The following is an 18,152-nucleotide window of genomic DNA, read 5'->3' as shown; positions in this document are numbered from 1 at the left end:
ACACCATAAGAATCTTTTCATTGAAAAAAAGAATTCAAACAAACACTTTTGTTATAACAAAAGAGCAAAATGAATCGTGGTGTGGGTAGTACGCTGAATTCACAAGAAGCAATGTTCTCTCCCAGCCTGATACTGGATAAGTAATTTTTCAATTAAATACTTTTATTTGTTTATTTTTTTTTCTTTTTGGCCACGCCACACAGCATGCGAGATCCAGGTTCCCCAACCAGGGATCTGACCCATGCCCCCTGCACTGGAAGTGCAGAGTCTTAACCACTGGACCACCAGGGAAGTCCCTACTTTTTCAGTTAAAGTGCCTTTTTCTCAATACTTGAAATGTTCTTGGATGAGTTGTAAATTGTTCATGTTGACTGCATTAGGCCAAATGGTCATTTCATATAAACAGGAACAAGACTTCAGCTAATCCAGAATAGTGTGACAAACATTTTGATTCTTTGGCTGAAGCTTTAGAACGAAGTCCATAAAAAACAGGAAGATACTGAAATCAATTTACTGTGATCTAGACTTAGCTTGCAAAATCAGCTAAGGCCTAAAATATATATGCTTTGAAGCACAGGTCTATCAGAAGTGATAAACTTAGTGTACTGTCTATTTTGTCTTCCATTTCAAAAGGCAAACAAAAGGATCAAATCATAATTTTAAAAGGCTTCAGAAATACACTTATATTACCTGCACTTAGGACATGTACGAATTTGGTAAGAAAAATTCTGGAGAAAAAAGACTGACTCATCCACACTATTCTTTATTTTTCTGGAAAGAGGCTTTCAAAACAGAAAAAGTCTTAAGTTAAACTAATCCACCCTTCTCCCCTTTTATGGGCCTGCCCCTTGGAAATTATAACCATTTGTACAAATAATTTTACTCCACAGTATATTTATTGGTTAGTGGGGCCTTAACATCTTTCTAGCATTGCCATGGTCTGTGAAGAACCTAAGAGAAATGTGAGATATATTCTCTGCCCTCTAAGGACATTTCATTCTATTAATTTTAGAATTCTAGAAATAATACCAGAGATAGTTTAAAAACTAAAACATTTTATTTTCCTGATGAAACATACTTGCAAACATGAATCTTAAGCAAAGGTACAATCCTGGATACTCTATTTTATTATTCACCTGGATGGAAATGGCCATCTCTGTGTCCAGACAGCACCTACTACCTTAGAATAACCAAAAGAATGGTTGTTTTCCTTCATTAGATTACTGGCTCACTACATCTTTGTTTAGAAGAAGATAGTTTCATTGCCCACTGTCACATTTTTATTTGTATTGACTAGGTTTATGTCCAATAGAAATGCATGCCCTGTGCCCCAAGAGATAGCATAAGAATAGTCATGGCAACATTATCTGAAGTAGGGACAAACTATAATCAACCCAGATGTCCAACACAGAAGAATGGATAAATGAATTGTGGTACACGTTTACAACAGAATACTGCAAAACAATGAAAATCAATAAACTGCAGTTACATTCAACACCATGGATGACAAATGGAAGAAGCAAGACTACAGAATACATCAAGTATGATTTCATTTACATAAAGTTCCCCAACACACAACACTAAACTATATGGATGTATCTGGTGCATATGGGTGCATACCAAAGTGGTAAGACTATAAAAAAAGCAAGGAAATGATCACATAAAAAGTGAAACTAGAGCTTATTCAGGGAAGAGTGTGGGGAGAAGGTTCTGATTGGGAAGAAATTCTAATTCTTCTAATTCTCCTCCTCTTCCACCTTTTCCTCCTGTTCCTCCTCCTCCTTCTCCTCCTTCCCCCTCCCCTACTCCTCCTCCCCCTCCTTCTTTTTCACCATAGGTGGCAGTTACAAGGGGTGTTTACTCTTAGAACAATTCGTAAACTGTACATGTCACATTATCACTTTTTTATGAGTATATTATACTTCACAATAAAACACATCTAAAAAACCCACAGATTACTATGCTAAATATTAAATACATACATATATACATACATGTGTGTATATAATACATACACTAAACTCTACTGGTTTCAAGAGAAAAAAAGAAGAGTGATTCTGTATTAGACTTCTCTTGTCATCCCCCTCGCCCCGGCTTCTGCTGAGCACAAAAGAGCGCAAACATACCTAAAAAATGAAAGCGATAAGGGCTTAAAAGTACACCAAAATATACCATTCCTTGTCATGAATGTTATCTGAGAGTTTGAAAGACTTATGTGGCTTTTTGGCTGATGGTGGAACTGCAGGTATATATTCCTATTTTCTCCTTTGTCTATTGATATAACTTACTGATATAACTATGCTGAAGCAGCTCTTGAGAAAAATGGGTATCTTCCTGTCCTTACAGCTTAGACACAGAAGCTGTACTTTGATCTTACACCTAATGGCCTGCCCCTAAGTTTCCTGCTTCTGCCAGCAATGTTGATTCTAATCTTAGAAAAAGTCTGCTTCTTTGAAGGAAAAAAAAAACACACTCAACAAAAACCCTGAGCTAACCCAGCCGTGTCCACCTATAATATGAGTTACCTGACTTGAGTTAAGCCTTCATCAACCTATTTTTCTCCATGCTCCTGAATTAGTTGGGCACTAGGTAATTGTGTTACCTTTTCATCTGCCCTGGATGAAACCTATAACAATACCTGAATACTGGTGATATGACATCCTCAAAGCCTCTTTCAGCAATGATCCCCATACAAATCTTGGTTAAAAGACTGACAATATACAACTCTAACATGTCACACCAGAAGGAAACTGGGTTGACCAACTGCCCACCTCTGTGCTCCAGGAGGATACACTTTCTAAAAGGAGCACAGAAAAATACAGCAACTTTGTTCTCCCCTCTGTGATCATTATTATTGTATAGCTCCTGGGTAGGTCAAAATCAATTTTACATTTAAGAATACGTGAATATGATCTGCGCTCTTATAAGTTAAATTTCAAAATCAATACTCCCACGTAATATCCTGGTGGAAACAATGTAGAGGGCAATACAATTCACTCTTGATCTTCCAAAGGTTTATCCACAGCACAGCTTACTTCAAGCAAACCTTGATCCAAAGTTTGGTAAAATAACCAATTCTGCTCAAGTCACATGTGGCCAACACTGTCTATTTAATCTAACAACCAGAATCAAGGCCTTAAAGGCAAAATAATTATTTGCCTCTCTTTAGCCTGGCAAAGATAAGCAATCTTTTTAGGCTGGTGCTTTATTTCACCCTGAGTTACTACTTCCTTTTATTGCTGTTTTTTTAAATAAGGAGACTAGGAATGCATTCTGCCAGGAAGAAAGGAAAAAGAGCTACAGAACAACCTTATAATGAAGTTGAATTATTCTACCTAAGTATGTCTACATTGTAGCTCATTACTTGGCTCAAAATACTATATGTCAAAGGATATTTCCCCAAATAGAACTATATACAATAAGAACATGATTTAAGAGGTACAGACCATAACTGGTAACCCTGTTCCCCAATATCACTGCTATAAATGGGGTCACACTGAATTAGAGTTTCCCAAAATATCTCTCATATTCAAATACAAATTCTAAGATATTTCAAAATCAAATCTCATTATGTTGGAAGTAGTTACCATTTGGCTTATATATACCATGGTTTCCCTCACTTATAATGAAATTTAAAAACTGACATACAGGGACTTCCCTGGTGGTCCAATGGTTAAAGAATCTGCCTTCCAATGCAGGGGACGCAGGTTCGATCCCTGGTCACGGGACTAAGATCCCATGTGCCATGGGGCAACTAAGCCTGCATGCTCTGCAGCCCATGCACCACGACTAAAGAGAAGCCCCTGCACTGCAACTAAGACCGACGCAGCCGAATAAATTAATTAATTAATTAAAAAAAGACTGACATACAGTATATGACTATTTTCATGGAGCAGAAACAAATGTGTTCTGGGACCATATTTAAACTTCATATATTAAAAAAGCATTTTAACAGAGGAGGGATAAAAATAATCCTCCTTACATTTGTAAGCAACTGGAATTCAAACCCAGGCCTTCTGAGTCCATGGCTGGTGTGCTTTCAATATACCACAGCTGTACTTAGTTTCCTTAATAATGACTTATCCAAAATCTTCATATGAAAAAAGTGATTTTAGGAAACAACTGCAACATCCCAGGCTTTTGTTTTTAATTAGACAAACATGCATTCTCATTTGTTTCTATCACCCCTCCCAAACGATTCCTTACAGAATAAAATCTGAGTAAAAAAACATGAATTTTCTACACAAACATTTTCCCTCAAGGTTCCACCTGAAAAATATTACGAGAAATTAGAAGATCACAGCCATATGCCTCCTTTTTCTACTCCTCAGTGGTAGTCAGTGACCAAAGAGTGACATAACCAATGCAAGAATAGGATCTAGAGCCTGCACATAATAGTATAGATGATTTTAATTGAACACTAGACCATAAATTAAGTGTAAACAGTTTCTAAATCAAATGTGGTTTAAAATTAATTAAATACTTACAGCAAGAAGCTTGTTAATTCATTAAAGTCAAGATCACACTTATTCAGATAATTTCAACCATCCAGCAGCTTCAACTGCTATTTTATTTCCTTTAATTAATCTCTCTCAAGATTCATATAAGCATATAGCAAAACCATCATTTTATCAGATTATAATATTAGCTTTAAAATTTTATAGCCAGGGACTTCCCTGGTGGTGCAGTGGTTGAGAATCCACCTGTCAATGCAAGGGACATGGGTTTGAGCCCTGGGCTGGGAAGATCCCACATGCCTCGGAGCAACTAAGCCCGTGCGTCACAACTACTGAGCCTGCGCTCTAGAGCCCGTGAGCCACAACTACTGAGTCCATGTGCCACAACTACTGAAGCCCACGCACCTAGAGCCTGTGCTCCGCAACAAGAGAAGCCACCGCAATGAGAAGCCTGTGCACAATGAAGAGTAGCCCTCGCTCGCTGCACTAGAGAAAGGCCGCGTGCAGCAACAAAGATCCAACGCAGCCAAAAAATCAATTAATTAATTAAGAAAATATTTATAGGCCAGCATGGTTATTTGTACAAATGCTGGAGTTCTGAGTTCTGATAAAGGGTGCCAACCATGGAAATTCACCATCTATGAGTATACAGCTGTTGTTATATTTAAAATCAAGCTAAAAAAAAAGAATGTGTGTGTGTGTGTGTGTGTGTGTATGTATAACTGAATCACTTTGCTGTACGGCAGAAATTAACACAATATTGTAAATCAACTATATTTCAATTAAAAAAAAAGGTAAAATCAAGCTTCCTTCAGTTTTTGGACAGCCAGTGATTGCTTAAGTAATGTGCTATGTGGACATAGAAAATAAAATTTTAAACACTTATCTTTGTGTCAAACTGTGTTAAACAAGGCAAACAAACAATTCTCATTCAATGCATAGCTCCCTCTGAGTTAGATATTTTAAAGATTACTAATTCAAAGAAGGAATTCTAAAACAATCACCCAAAGCATGAAAAAAAGTCACCCTAGTGGACCAGTTTCATAAAACTAACTGCATAAGAAGCTATCAGTGTATGAAAATGGAATAGGAAAATCTGAGACACAAAACTTTGGCTATCAGGAAAAATTTCAGCAAATATCAATAATTTTAAAAAACTTGGAATCGATTATTTTATATCCACTTGTGGTCTTTGATTGTTAATTGTTGCCTTTCAGTGATTGAATTACCTCTCATGCAGTGGCCTTGCTTAAGCTCAAAGCTGACAAAGTTGATGGAGAAGCTGCAGAGCAGAGAACCTCCCACCGAGGGCAGAGCAGGTAGTCTAGGAGAAGCTGCAGTTGGCTTTTCTTGAAGTCATGAGGTAACAGAGTTGTCGAGATCAGTGGTCCCCATGCTCGTCCGTTCATCAGAATCACCTGGGGATTGAAAACACTCCTGATGCCTGTGTCCCACCTCCAGAAAGTGATTTAATTGGTCTGCATGCGGCCTGGGCTTTGGAATTTTAAAGAGACGTAGATGATTCTAATGTGTGGCCAAATTTGGGAACAAATGGTCTATATTCTTTTATGTTTTTAATCTTAAAATTTTTTTGACAAATTAGATTCATGTCCATTTTCTCATACTTCCTATATGTCTCATGCCATTTTGGGAAATCCATGGAAGTACTATGTGTTCTGGAATACTCCCACAACTGTACCCTGTACAATACAATTGAATTATTTATCATTGTCAAAAGGAGAATAAAACTAGGAAGAATAAAGGCATGAATAAGCTGAATTTCATAAAATGTTTCTTCATGACAAGAATGACTAGGGTATGGATTTTTTTTCAAATCCAAGTCCTAGAAACTTTATTGCTTTCTATCCTAAAACCAGACAGAAGACTTAGAGGACACTGCCTACAATAATCTGTGCTTAAGGAATGATCTGGATTTGTGTGACCTATTCCAACTTCCCACTTTATCAGATGGAGCAAAGGCAGCTGCTGGAATGAGGAATAAGGAACTGGGTCTCACACATGAATAAACCTGTAGAGATACTAAGTTCATTAATGTTCTTGTTGGCAAGAATCAAAATGACTTAGAGGCAGCCAAGTTGAATTACAGGTTTGATTTACTTAGAGATACATGCTATGCGGACATCAGCATTTTTTTACACCAGCCTCAAGGCAGGCTTGACAACAAGTGTGCAATCTCTTCCTTTCACAGTAAGATTCAGTTTTATTTCCCTGTGGCTTCTCTGCCTCCTGTGGGGGCATATGTCCAGACTAGAGAGGAAAGAAAATAGTTTTAAAAGTTAAAAATGTCAGTTTATCAATAGTGATTAATGGGGATACTAGATATCTTTGCTCCTTAAAAAAAAAGCACCCAGAACAGGTGAGTAGATTGACACTGGAAAGCACGTTACAGTGTCAGAGATTCATAGTAAGAACATGTAATTTCACTCTGATACATGGGGTTAACATGCCTTAAATAGACTGCAGTACTGAGCTGAAGGTATTGCTCCTTTGAAATTAAAACAATGACCAGATCATAATGAAGCTATGTGGATGTCAACATCAGAACCTTCCCACCTCATGACACAATGTAATCTTATGTCAGCTCAAAATTCTACTAATAGTTGGGCAAACCAAGGCATTACTCACGTAAGTGGGAAGTGGGGTAAAGGCTCCCAAGGAGAAGCCTGTGGTATAGAGTGAACTGTAGACAATGGACAAAAATCAACAGTAAAAAGCAGCCTTTATTGTTCAATTTTAAAGGTTTGTTTGGCTTAGTGAAATACAACGCTTTCTAAAAGCGAATACAGCTAATTCTCAAGATCTTCCCAGTCTTACTGAAAGCTGACTGCAAATCACCAAAGCACACAGAGACGAAACAGAAGCTATGTTCTCGATTATTTCCCAATACACAAAATCATCCACAAAGATGTGTTCTTTTGGCAAGTGACATGGCAATTTGGTGTTCATCTCTAGTGCCAACTGCAACCAGTTGTTTTTTCTGAGTCTTTAAACTTAGGTCTTGAAACTAGCTCTTCATTTCCCTGTCTTCTGCTTTTGCTTCCCCCATATTTGCTGCCAAAGTTACAGTCTACCACCCACACAATGGTCAAGCCAGAACTTGGGAGTCATCATGGGCTCCTCTTTCTGCATTTCAGTGCCTACCTCCAAGTCCCATCCATTATGTACCCTGAATATTAAATTAATCCTCCCCTCCATCCCTTATACCACCACCAGAGGTCACGTCCTCAGCCTCACTGGTTTCTGTACACTAATTTTGTGTCCTGTCAACACTCCTCCCTACCCTTCTGAAGTTTTTTCTGGAGTTCATGTTACTCAAACACGAACATACCATCTCCCCACATATTCTTTAACAACTCTGTGCCTTTACTCTTGTTTCTCTTTTGCCTGTAATGTTCCCCCCTGCTATGTTCTTGCTGACTAGCTTTTTCTCTGTCAAGCCCTTTCTGACTTTATCAGACTGAGTTAGGTGTTTCCTTTTCTGTGCTTCTTATACACCTTGTACGTAACTCTACTAGAGGGTTTGCCACAGTGTTGTCACTGTTTGTTTACATGTTGGTCTTCTCTCCTGACCTATGCATGAAGGGTGAGCTGCTTATCCTGTTCAATGTTATATCGCCTACGCCTGGCACTCAGAAGGGCTTAAAACGTTGATGTAGACTAAATCAGTGATTCTTCAACTACTCACTGGAATTGCCTGAGGAATTTTTTAAAAGACTGAGGCTTGGATCCTACCCCAGACCAATTGGAATTGAATTTTTGAGGGCAAACCTAGGCACCTGAATTTTTTTTAAACTTCCCTATTGATTCTGATGTTGTTAGTCACTGAAAACCACTGTGCTAAATTATTTCTCAGGAAATGCTAGTTAAAACTGCACCAAGAAAACATGAAGTTGGAGGGTCTCCTGTGAGTTTTTATTTTTTAAAAGGACACTGTATTAATTATCTATGGCTGAGTAAAAAATTACTCCCATATTTAAATCTTAAAATAACCAAAACTGATTATCTCACAGCTTCTCTTGGTCAGGAATAGGGGCACAGCAGGGCTCAGGGTTTCTCAGGAGACTGCATTTGTGGTGTCAGCTGCAGCTGCCATCATCTCAAGGCTTGACAGTGAAGGAGAACTTCCGTCCAAGTCCACATGTGTGGTTATCGCGGGGTTCGGTTCCTCACTGTCTGGTGGCTAGAAGCCCTCCTCAGTTCCCCTGCCTCTCCATAGGGCAGCTCACAGCTTGGGAATCTGTTTCCATTAAAGTGAGCAAGTGAGAGAGCCAGGAGAGGGTGAGCTAGATGGAAGCCAGAATCTTCCTGTAACCTATTCCTGGAAGTGACATCCCATCCTGTTGCTGTATTCTATTCATCAAAAGTACGTTATGTGGTCTACCCCAAACTCAGTGGGAGAGAATAACGACAAGGGCATGGATGCCAGGAAGTAGGGATCATTGGGAGCCATCTCAGAAGCTGCCTACCACAGACATTTAATGATACTTGGCTTAAAAATTAACCTACCTTAAAGGAATCCCAACCAGACTGCCTTAACATTAGGAGTATGCACATCATTGGTTTCCTTGTAAAACTGATCCAACCTGCTTTGACAGAGATGAACCAGAAGTAAACTGACAGGTATACTTTCTAATAATAAATTTATATTTTTTGTTTTATTATCTAACTATAGATATATTAATTTAAGGCCATTTATACAAGACAATATCAAGGGAGGTCAGTTTGCATGACTCCAGCCTTCACACAGCCTTATGAAGTATGTCAATGTGTTTTTCAAAGATATTGCTCCTCTCTTTTCCCGAACATCTTCCCAGTCATACAAATTCACAGAAAATAGGCCACTTTAAGTATTTAACATAAATTTTGTTTTTAGTGAAGGGCAGGCAACAGTAAGTCTAAAGGTAAAATACCAAGCAAAAAAGGCAAGTTAATGCACAGACTTTACACTGATCAGAGTAATCAATTTTAATTTTATTTCATATTTTTGAGGGAAAAGCCAATGTATTGGACAATACTGAATACTGATCTTAATAACCAAACTTTAAGCTTTCCTTAAAGATCCCATCAATACGAAAGACTTCAGTTGTCTTCAGACTACTCACCATTTAATGCTAAGATGGCAAATTGAAATGGCTTAACAATATTTAGTAAAACAATACAACGTAATAAAAGCAAAAATATCGGTGTTAAGGCACAAATGACTTGCATCCTTGAACCTGATATGGACAGCACATTTACACGAAATCCTAAACTTTAATTTGTATTCCAACTACAAAATGCCATCTCCCAAAAATCAATTGGTTTTTGGTGCAGAAAGTGCTAGCCTTCCAGATTAAGAGTACTGCCTTTGATAGCACCTTTCTCCTTGAATCATTTCCTAAATATTTGTTCAAAAATATTAGTAGCCCATAAAACCTGATGTGATTTTTAGAAAGGGTATGATCATAATGCAAGGTTATAAAAGATGTAACTGAGAAATTGTGTTTTAAGTACTTTATACATGGGCAGAAATGACTTATGAACAATCTATGTAGTTTGCTTTTCAAAAGATAAAAGAGCACCACTGAGGGGAAATCCACCCTTTCCTTTAGCTGAAGCAGCAATTTTTCATGACTTGATTTTACTAAGACATGGAAGATAAAGCCATGATCAGCTACTATTACCCAACATAAACAATTCTGTTTCAACCACTGTGAGTTACAGCAGCCATGAGGATTAACGCTAGTGACCTGGACTGTCGAAGCCCTTTAACCACTCATTCCCTGAGCCATTCAGTACTCATGGCCTAGACATACTTATACGGGGCTTAAGTTTGAATTGATTAATCTTACTTAAAAGGTGGCTTTTTAGCTGCCAAACTGAAAGGCTGGTTGAAAACAGACGGGTCATCTAAAAATTTAGTAAGTTTTTTTTTTTTTTCCACAGTAGTATGAGTTAGCCATTCTAAAACTACCTTTCACGCATTCTAACCTTGAGCAAATTATACTGAGGAAAATGGTAGCCAGGTTTCTTTCTGTTGATGGAGTTACAAATATGAAAAAACAGAAGACTAAAAAGTAGTGATAGACTGGAATTGAAGGTATCAGTATAACCTGGTAGTTTTTGATAGGTTCAGAGATAAATATAGATACTTGTATGCATATCCGTCTGCTGAGAGGAACTGCAAGCAATGACACACGAGGAGCAATGAGCAAACCTAGCACTCAGCTCATGGTTCCTGGATACCATTCTCCACGAAAAGAAAGCAGAGCTCCTTGAAGAAATGATTGATTCCAGGGCTGGGGCAGGGAAAGTAAAAGATGAGCTGAGAACATCTGGTTGTACCAAAAAGTAAGAAAGGGCTTAAAGAATGATGAGGACATGACACATCTGGGGCTCCTGACACACAGAGGACAGACACATCCTGGCACTCCCATTGATCAAATCTAGGACACTGAGAACATCAAAATAAATAATGATGGTAATGGATTTTAATGTTAACTAAGAATCCATGAATCCATCTGTTATAAATGAGTGAAGGAGAAGGGAAACATTTCCTTTTATTAGAATGTCAACAAATAAATATAGATGCAATGATGGAGTTAGAAAATCTGTCACTCAGTTGGATAGGGACTGGGGGGACAGACAGGTTTGTGTCCTGTGGTCAAGTGTTCAGTCTCTTCAGGGCACAGTGATATGCCAAGAGCTGCTTCTCAATGGGCACACAATTATCTGCTGCGGATGGCATGACAGTGCTTCAGAATCCCAAGGGTCTGTGTCATGATTCTTCCACTAGACTTGCCATAAATTCCACACCACATCTTTTCCCATCACTGACACCACCAGGATCTGCTGGATCATATGGTCCAACTGTTAGTCAGGGCTGCTTGCATTGAAGCCTGGAATTGTCACAGAGCCCTTTTCTGTTCTGGGCCCTATTTAAAGCTGGCAGCCTTCCATGTCACTTGGTACCTAAGCCAGAGCATTTTTCCTAGTTGTAGAATGTGCTGATTCCAGAAGCAAAAGAGGCCTACAAAGTGCCCTACCTCCTTCTTTGTGGTAAAGGCTGTAAGAGGCAGCAATTTGTCTTTCACTTTGGAGGGGATATCCTGATACTCCTCTGACCGCTGGACCTCTAAAAACTTTACTGAAGTGGCTGGTCCCTGAAGCTTCATAGTGTTTATCTCCCATCCTCTGGAGTGCATGTATCTTACCAAGGTCTTCGGCATACTAGCCACCTCTTGCTCATCTGTCCAATCAGCATGATGTTATCAGTAAAATGGACCAAAGTAGTGTTCTGAGGGATATTTAAGTGGTCCATATTTCTTCATATTATGACAGGATGGGAGAGTTAACACAGCCCCAAGGCAAAATTCAGTCTAAATGAATATCGCTGACTGTTCATGAATGTGGACTGTTTCTGATACTCTTTTCCAATTGGAATGGAAAAAAAAAAGTATAGCCAAATCAGTGATATACCATGTATCTGAGCCCTTTTTCAATCTGTTCTACCAGAGTCCAGCACAGAACGGCCACTGTGATCAGGGTCTTTACTTGGTTAAATCCGTAGTAGTCTATAGTCATTCTCCAGGATCCATCCCGTTTCTTTAGGGCCCAGACTGGTAAATCAAAAAATTAGGATTGGGATTAGCACCCCTGTGTCCTTTAGGTCTTAAAGGATTAGTTAAGCACTAATCCTCACCATTGCCCTAGGATACAATATTTTGCCTGACTTACTATCTTGGAAGGAGTGATGGGAAGTTACAGAGGGCTCCATTTGGCAGTCCCCACTATGATAACTCCTACCTCCAAAGACCTGGAACCCACTGCAGCAGTTACTCACACTGCCACAAATATAAGTTCCAATTATGCACTTGGGGACTGGGAAATGACCACTGGGTGGGTCCATGGACCCAGTGTGCCCACTGTGAGACTAACTTTAGCAAGAATACCTGGTCTGGTAGGCTCCCATTCTAACAGGAAAGCCGTGATGTTGCTTTACATCTCTGGGTATAAACATCAATGCTGATCCTGTGATCAATAGTCTTCAAAATACCCGATTATTCTTTCCCCAGGGTATGGTCACTCAGATAGCCATAGAGTCCTTTGAGAAGAATTGTCATGCATTTATGTACTTGCCATGGTGTAGTAGGGTTCTTCCTCCTAGGAACCTGTTCATATATCAGTTCTGGATCTGAAAATTGTCTTAGGTCTGGGAACCAAGCAAGGGATCATGACTTTTTATTGCAATTACCGCCCTCAGCCTCCAGCTCCTCTATTCTTGCTTTTTATAGTAACAGACATTAATGAGCACCCTTGTGGACTGCCCATCTATTTTCCCCCTAGGGAGACTATTCTCTATTAGCCATCTCCACAACTCCTTTTGAGTCAAGCTCCTTTGACTGCAATGACCTTGCCAGTCATTATGGTAATTGTGGCCTTCTAGCTTCTGCCAGTTAAGCAACACCACCTGGCCTCTTTTTCTTCAGGGCTCTATTATTCCCATGGATGCTAATGAGCCAGCTCTGTGGCTGCTTCTCTTACCTCCATCCCTGGCCTGCAGACTTCTTAGTGATGTTGGTGCCTCTCTCACCACTGCTTTCCTGATGGCCTTGGGTGAATGGTGTATCCTCTGGGCACATCCATGGAGCATAATCCTCTGATGGGTCTTCTGTTCTGGCATGCCCACTTTGCTCAGCCTCTTTATTCCTTCCTCTATAGTCTGCCAGTACTACTCAGACATTTTTCACTTTGCTGAGAACTGGCTGTTTTTTCTAAAAGCCATCCCATTAGCAAGTTTCCCCTGAACACTAGGGTCTGACTTAGTCTGTGCTACTGTAACAGAAGACCACAGACTGAGTGGCTTAAACAACAAACTTTTATTTCTCACAGTTCTGAAGGCCGGGAAGTCCAAGACGGAGGTGCTTGCAGATTTGGTGTCTGGTGAGAGCCCATTTCCTGGTTCGTAAACAGCTGTCTCTTTGCTGTGTCACGTGAAGACGTGACAGAAGGGACAGGCTAGCTCTCTGGGGCCTCTTACCTCCAAATCACATTGGGGATTAGGTTTAAACATATGAATTTTGGGGAGACACATTCAGTCTGTAGCAGAATTCTTGCCGGGGTGTTAAATCCCCCATACATGAGAAAGTGCGCCCAAGTCAATGAATTCTTATTCATCTAATCTCATATTCTCGCCCCTTTGAAAAAACACCTTTAAAATCCAATCCCAGGAGTCCTTTCCTGGTTCCTGCCAGTAATGTCAGTTAAACCATGCAATTTTTTAGGAGAATAGTCTCTTTCCTTCCTTATCAGGCCCAGCATGTCCCAGCTGGGTTATGCTGGGATTTACCAGTGACTGGATTTGTTATTGGTTAATTAATTATTGGCTTGACAGCCGGGAAAGAAAGAGGAGGGCAGTGTTGGGGAGGAGGGCTACTGCCTTGGGGGCAAGGGGCTTCTCCAGCATCTTCCAGCACAGCAAATACGCTAGTTCTCACTAGAGAAAGGCTACTACCACTGCACGCCCTGAGAGTCCAGAAGGAGTCATGGGGCATCCATTGGATGACCCCATCTCATGTTTAGGATCCCAGGTTTCCCCACCTTCATGTTAACAGACCCACCCTGGCAAAACATTCAATGCTCAAATGTCTTTGGAGCTGACACCAACAATTAGCTGGCTCTTCAGCTTGTAGTTCAACCAAGTCTTGTCTTTCAATTGCAGGTGATAAAGCCCTCTCCATAAGCTACCACAGAGGCTCTACAGCTCTCACACTTAGCTGTTAACTGCTTGTTAACAGCTCTGTTTCTCATTTTCCTTCAGCAGTGCTCCAATACAACTTAGCAGTAATCAGCCAACTCTTTCTTTGTAGGTATTATTCCTCCCATATTTTTCAAATACCTGCATAATCACACCTACCACAGTTCCCCTCCACTAGGACATTGTCTCAAGTCAACACTGGTGAAACCTTAACAATTTATCTGCAACTTTATGCCAGGGGTGGTGAGTGCCCCATCTACCCACCAGGGTGGCATCTTCTGGCCAGGTAATGAACCTGTTCTGAATCCCAATTTTACCATCCCAGAGGCCAAGATGGGATTAAATGTGTAAGATTTTTATTAGAGGAAATATCTGTGAGAGAAAATGGGGAAGGAGCTGGGCAAGACTGGGTAAATTGTCACACCATGATGCAAGTCTGACCCCAAGTGAAAGACAGAGGGGAGGAAGACTGGGTAGAAGTGTCCTAGACTGCAGTGTAGCCTATGGGAGGCTTGGCAAGACAATGGAGGAGTCCCTGACCCCTCAATGGCCATGAGAGGAGTCTTCTGTCTCCCAGAAGCAGGGCTTAGTATCTCTACTACGCTCAGTCACGGAGCTATGAGAGAAGCAAAGAGTTAGCACAAACGTAGTGATGGATTTCTGAGCACAGCAGCTGGGGCCCTTGGATAATTAAGCTCCTTATAGTGGGAGTCTGTGAGGTGCATTCTCATAGCCATCTCTTCATCCTAGCAAGAGGCAGAGCTGGGATTCAAACCAGGTAGTTTGGTTCCAGTCTATATGTCAACCACTGCAGTAAGAAGGCATCTCTTAGAGCTGTAGAGGTCTGAAATAAATGGTCCTCTATCATGTCGAAAATTTACACAGCAGGTTGGACCAGACTGGTAGGAATCATTACACTCCTCTAAGGAGTTTGTACTTCATTCTACAGACAGTAAGGAGGGGAGAGGGGCACATCACAGATTACTGTATATGAATATATTCCATATGCATTGCATACACACATGAATAATTTATAGACCCATATGTAGCTTTAGTTTCTTGTGGTATAAAAGGGTTTAGCAGACTTGAAAACAACTGCAACAAACAGTGATTCCTGGACTGCATATATGGTAAGATGGTCAGAAAGTGCTGACAAAGCATTCACATCTTGTAGGAAATAAAAACTTGAAAAAAAAATGGACTCAGACAAATTCATTTTCACTATTTACAATCATTATCACTTTTTATAAAATCTTACTGCGGTACAAGGGATCAAAGATTCATTTAATTTTTACTATTTTATTACTAGTATTGAGAATTATCTTCTACCATTTTTATGCAGAGACACTCTTTCCACTTATGCTGTGTGTCAAATAGCCATAAATAACCACTATTTATAACATAATTCCCTGGGAATCTGTGTAAGCTCCCAACAATCAATTTACAAATGAATTCTATAGAATTCAACCTCTTATAAAAAAGGAGGCTACATGTTTATTAAATAGTTAGTATTGCAAAAAACAGGTATTATTAATTCTACTTTATGGACACAGGAACCTAGGCACAAAAATATTAAATGATTTCTTTGGTCCACACAACATGATCAAATATGAACCTAGAACAAGAGATTAAGTCAGATTCTTATACACCTATACTCATTAATAATACAAGTCTACAACTGCAGTTAAGTCCTACAATAGAATATTGAAACTTAGAGATGAAAAGAATCTCAGGAGGACATTGGTCCAACTTTCTGTATGAAGGCAGGTATTATTATTATCTTATTACAGAGAACAGAAAATTAGTTGATCAAGGTCAATTCTAAAAATTAAGAAAAACTCCAAATTCAAAGCCTCTAGAAACTCATCATATGCACCACTATTATTTATTACACTTCAAGGGGACATATGTGAATCAGAAAGGAGTTTTTGGATTTCAGACTGTTTCACTTCCTGACTTAAAGTGTAAAAACATAAACTGTGAACTCAGCAAAAGCAATTTATGAATTTGGGACTACGATATGTGTCTAAATGATGGTTTAGGGAACTATATTTATAGCCTGGCACCAGTAAATTTTTGTTCACTTCTAAATCTAGATTCCAAATATACACATTATACTCTGAGGGCTATTAAAGGCACAAGATAGCTTTCAGAATTAGACTTTGGGATGCAGTTCCACACAATGATTTCCTATGTTCCCTAGTTCTGAATGATATGATTATAGTACAATATTTTAAAATAAACATAAAAGTTAGAAGCAGTGGAAAAATTTAACTAGCAAATAACTACTTGTTACATATCAAACATTTTTGTAATGTTCTGGGTTTCAAACGCTTAATCTACAGGCATAGTATACTGTGCCTTATTTCACCAGGGACTGGAGGAATCTTACTACATGAACATATAAAATAATGACAGGTACAGATTATCTGTCCTAGGAAAAATATATTCAAAAAGAAATGCAAGTATGCAAGTCAGGATGGATGTTAAACATGAATTTCAAATTTGGCTCTTGAGCTTCCGGTCAAATCAAAGAGAGGCAAAATTCTTCCTATGAAAAAGTGGCTCCCAAAACTTTTTTTTAAGAATATCATTCTAGGGCTTCCCTGGTGGCGCAGTGGTTGAGAGTCTGCCTGCCAATGCAGGGGACACGGGTTCGAGCCCTGGTCTGGGAGGATCCCACATACCGCGGAGCAACTAGGCCCGTGAGCCACAACTACTGAGCCTGCGCGTCTGGAGCCTGTGCTCCGCAACAAGAGAGGCCGCGACAGTGAGAGGCCCGCGCACCGCGATGAAGAGTGGCCCCCGCTCGCCGCAACTGGAGAAAGCCCTCGCACAGAAACGAAGACCCAACACAGCCATAAATAAATAAATAAATAAATTTAAAAAAAAAAAAAAAAAAAAAAAAAAAAAAAAAGAATATCATTCTAAAATATCTTATATGGGACTTTATATAAAGGGCACTGTATGACACAGAGGACAACATACCTGACAATATCATACAGCAAATATGGTTATGTCTGATATGGTTACTTCAAGTAGCTTGCTTAGGTGAAGGTGGAATGTATAAAATTAAAATGTTACTCAGCAAAGGTGATGGTGCTAGGGGCTGCTTTTGCAATACACGTTGTTTTGACACTGAAGGATTCTTTTTATTTATTTATTTATTTATTAACATCTTTATTGGAATATAATTGCTTTACAATGGTGTATTAGTTTCTGCTTTATAACAAAGTGAATCAGCTATATACACTGAAGGATTCTTATACATGGATTAGTTTTCTCAACTGGACAGCAACTCCTATTTAATGGCCAGGGGACTCTAGCACAGAAATTAAAGGTGACTTGACATGGCTAATATTATTACATCATTCAGGGATAAGCCTAATATTTGAACTTCTAGATTCAGCAGGAAAGCTTACTGTCTCTCACTTTAACAGGACTGCAACCCAAGGCTTCAGAATTTACTGGAAACTTTACCCTTCCAAAAGGGTGCCCTCTAATTACAGGGAATTAGTTTGCTGCATATGTATGTATAGTACATTCTGGAGATACAGAATTGTAAATAGTTTCAGTGTTAAAAAAGCAGAAACACCCAATTTTTAGTATTACGTGAAAAGACTTCTATAAACTACCCAAAGCAGCAATACATATCACTCAAACACACTGAAATGTTTCTTAAACGTGCAGAAAAGGCCACAGGCAGCAAGGAATAATCAACAAGAGAAGCATCTGCTATCTAATCTTTCTTTTGCAATCTGCATTGGGAATCATAAAGCTGGGAAATATCTAGAGAGGGCATCTAGCCTGCATATACACACCCCATTTTCAAAGATCTCTATTTAGATCTCTAGTCTAGCTTGTTCTTATCTTAAATCTTAGCACCTACAGTCTAGGACTAATTCCTGTTATCTTATCAATGAAGATGATGAATCACT

The 18,152-nt window shown here is 39.3% G+C and overlaps 1 long non-coding RNA gene across 1 annotated transcript in view; it reads right to left on the bottom strand.

Annotated features, from left to right (window-relative positions):
* The window catches only part of LOC118893055, a 118,501-nt gene that overhangs the window by 95,797 nt on the left and 4,552 nt on the right, over positions 1–18,152 (bottom strand). Inside the window, exon 2 of the long non-coding RNA XR_005019402.1 lies at positions 5,687–5,875. This is a non-coding gene — a long non-coding RNA (uncharacterized LOC118893055). The remainder of the gene's footprint in view (positions 1–5,686; positions 5,876–18,152) is intronic.

The sequence above is a fragment of the Balaenoptera musculus genome, chromosome 3, assembly GCF_009873245.2.
Source record: "Balaenoptera musculus isolate JJ_BM4_2016_0621 chromosome 3, mBalMus1.pri.v3, whole genome shotgun sequence".
NCBI lineage: Eukaryota > Metazoa > Chordata > Mammalia > Artiodactyla > Balaenopteridae > Balaenoptera > Balaenoptera musculus.
This window is presented reverse-complemented; position numbering and strand designations above follow the sequence as displayed.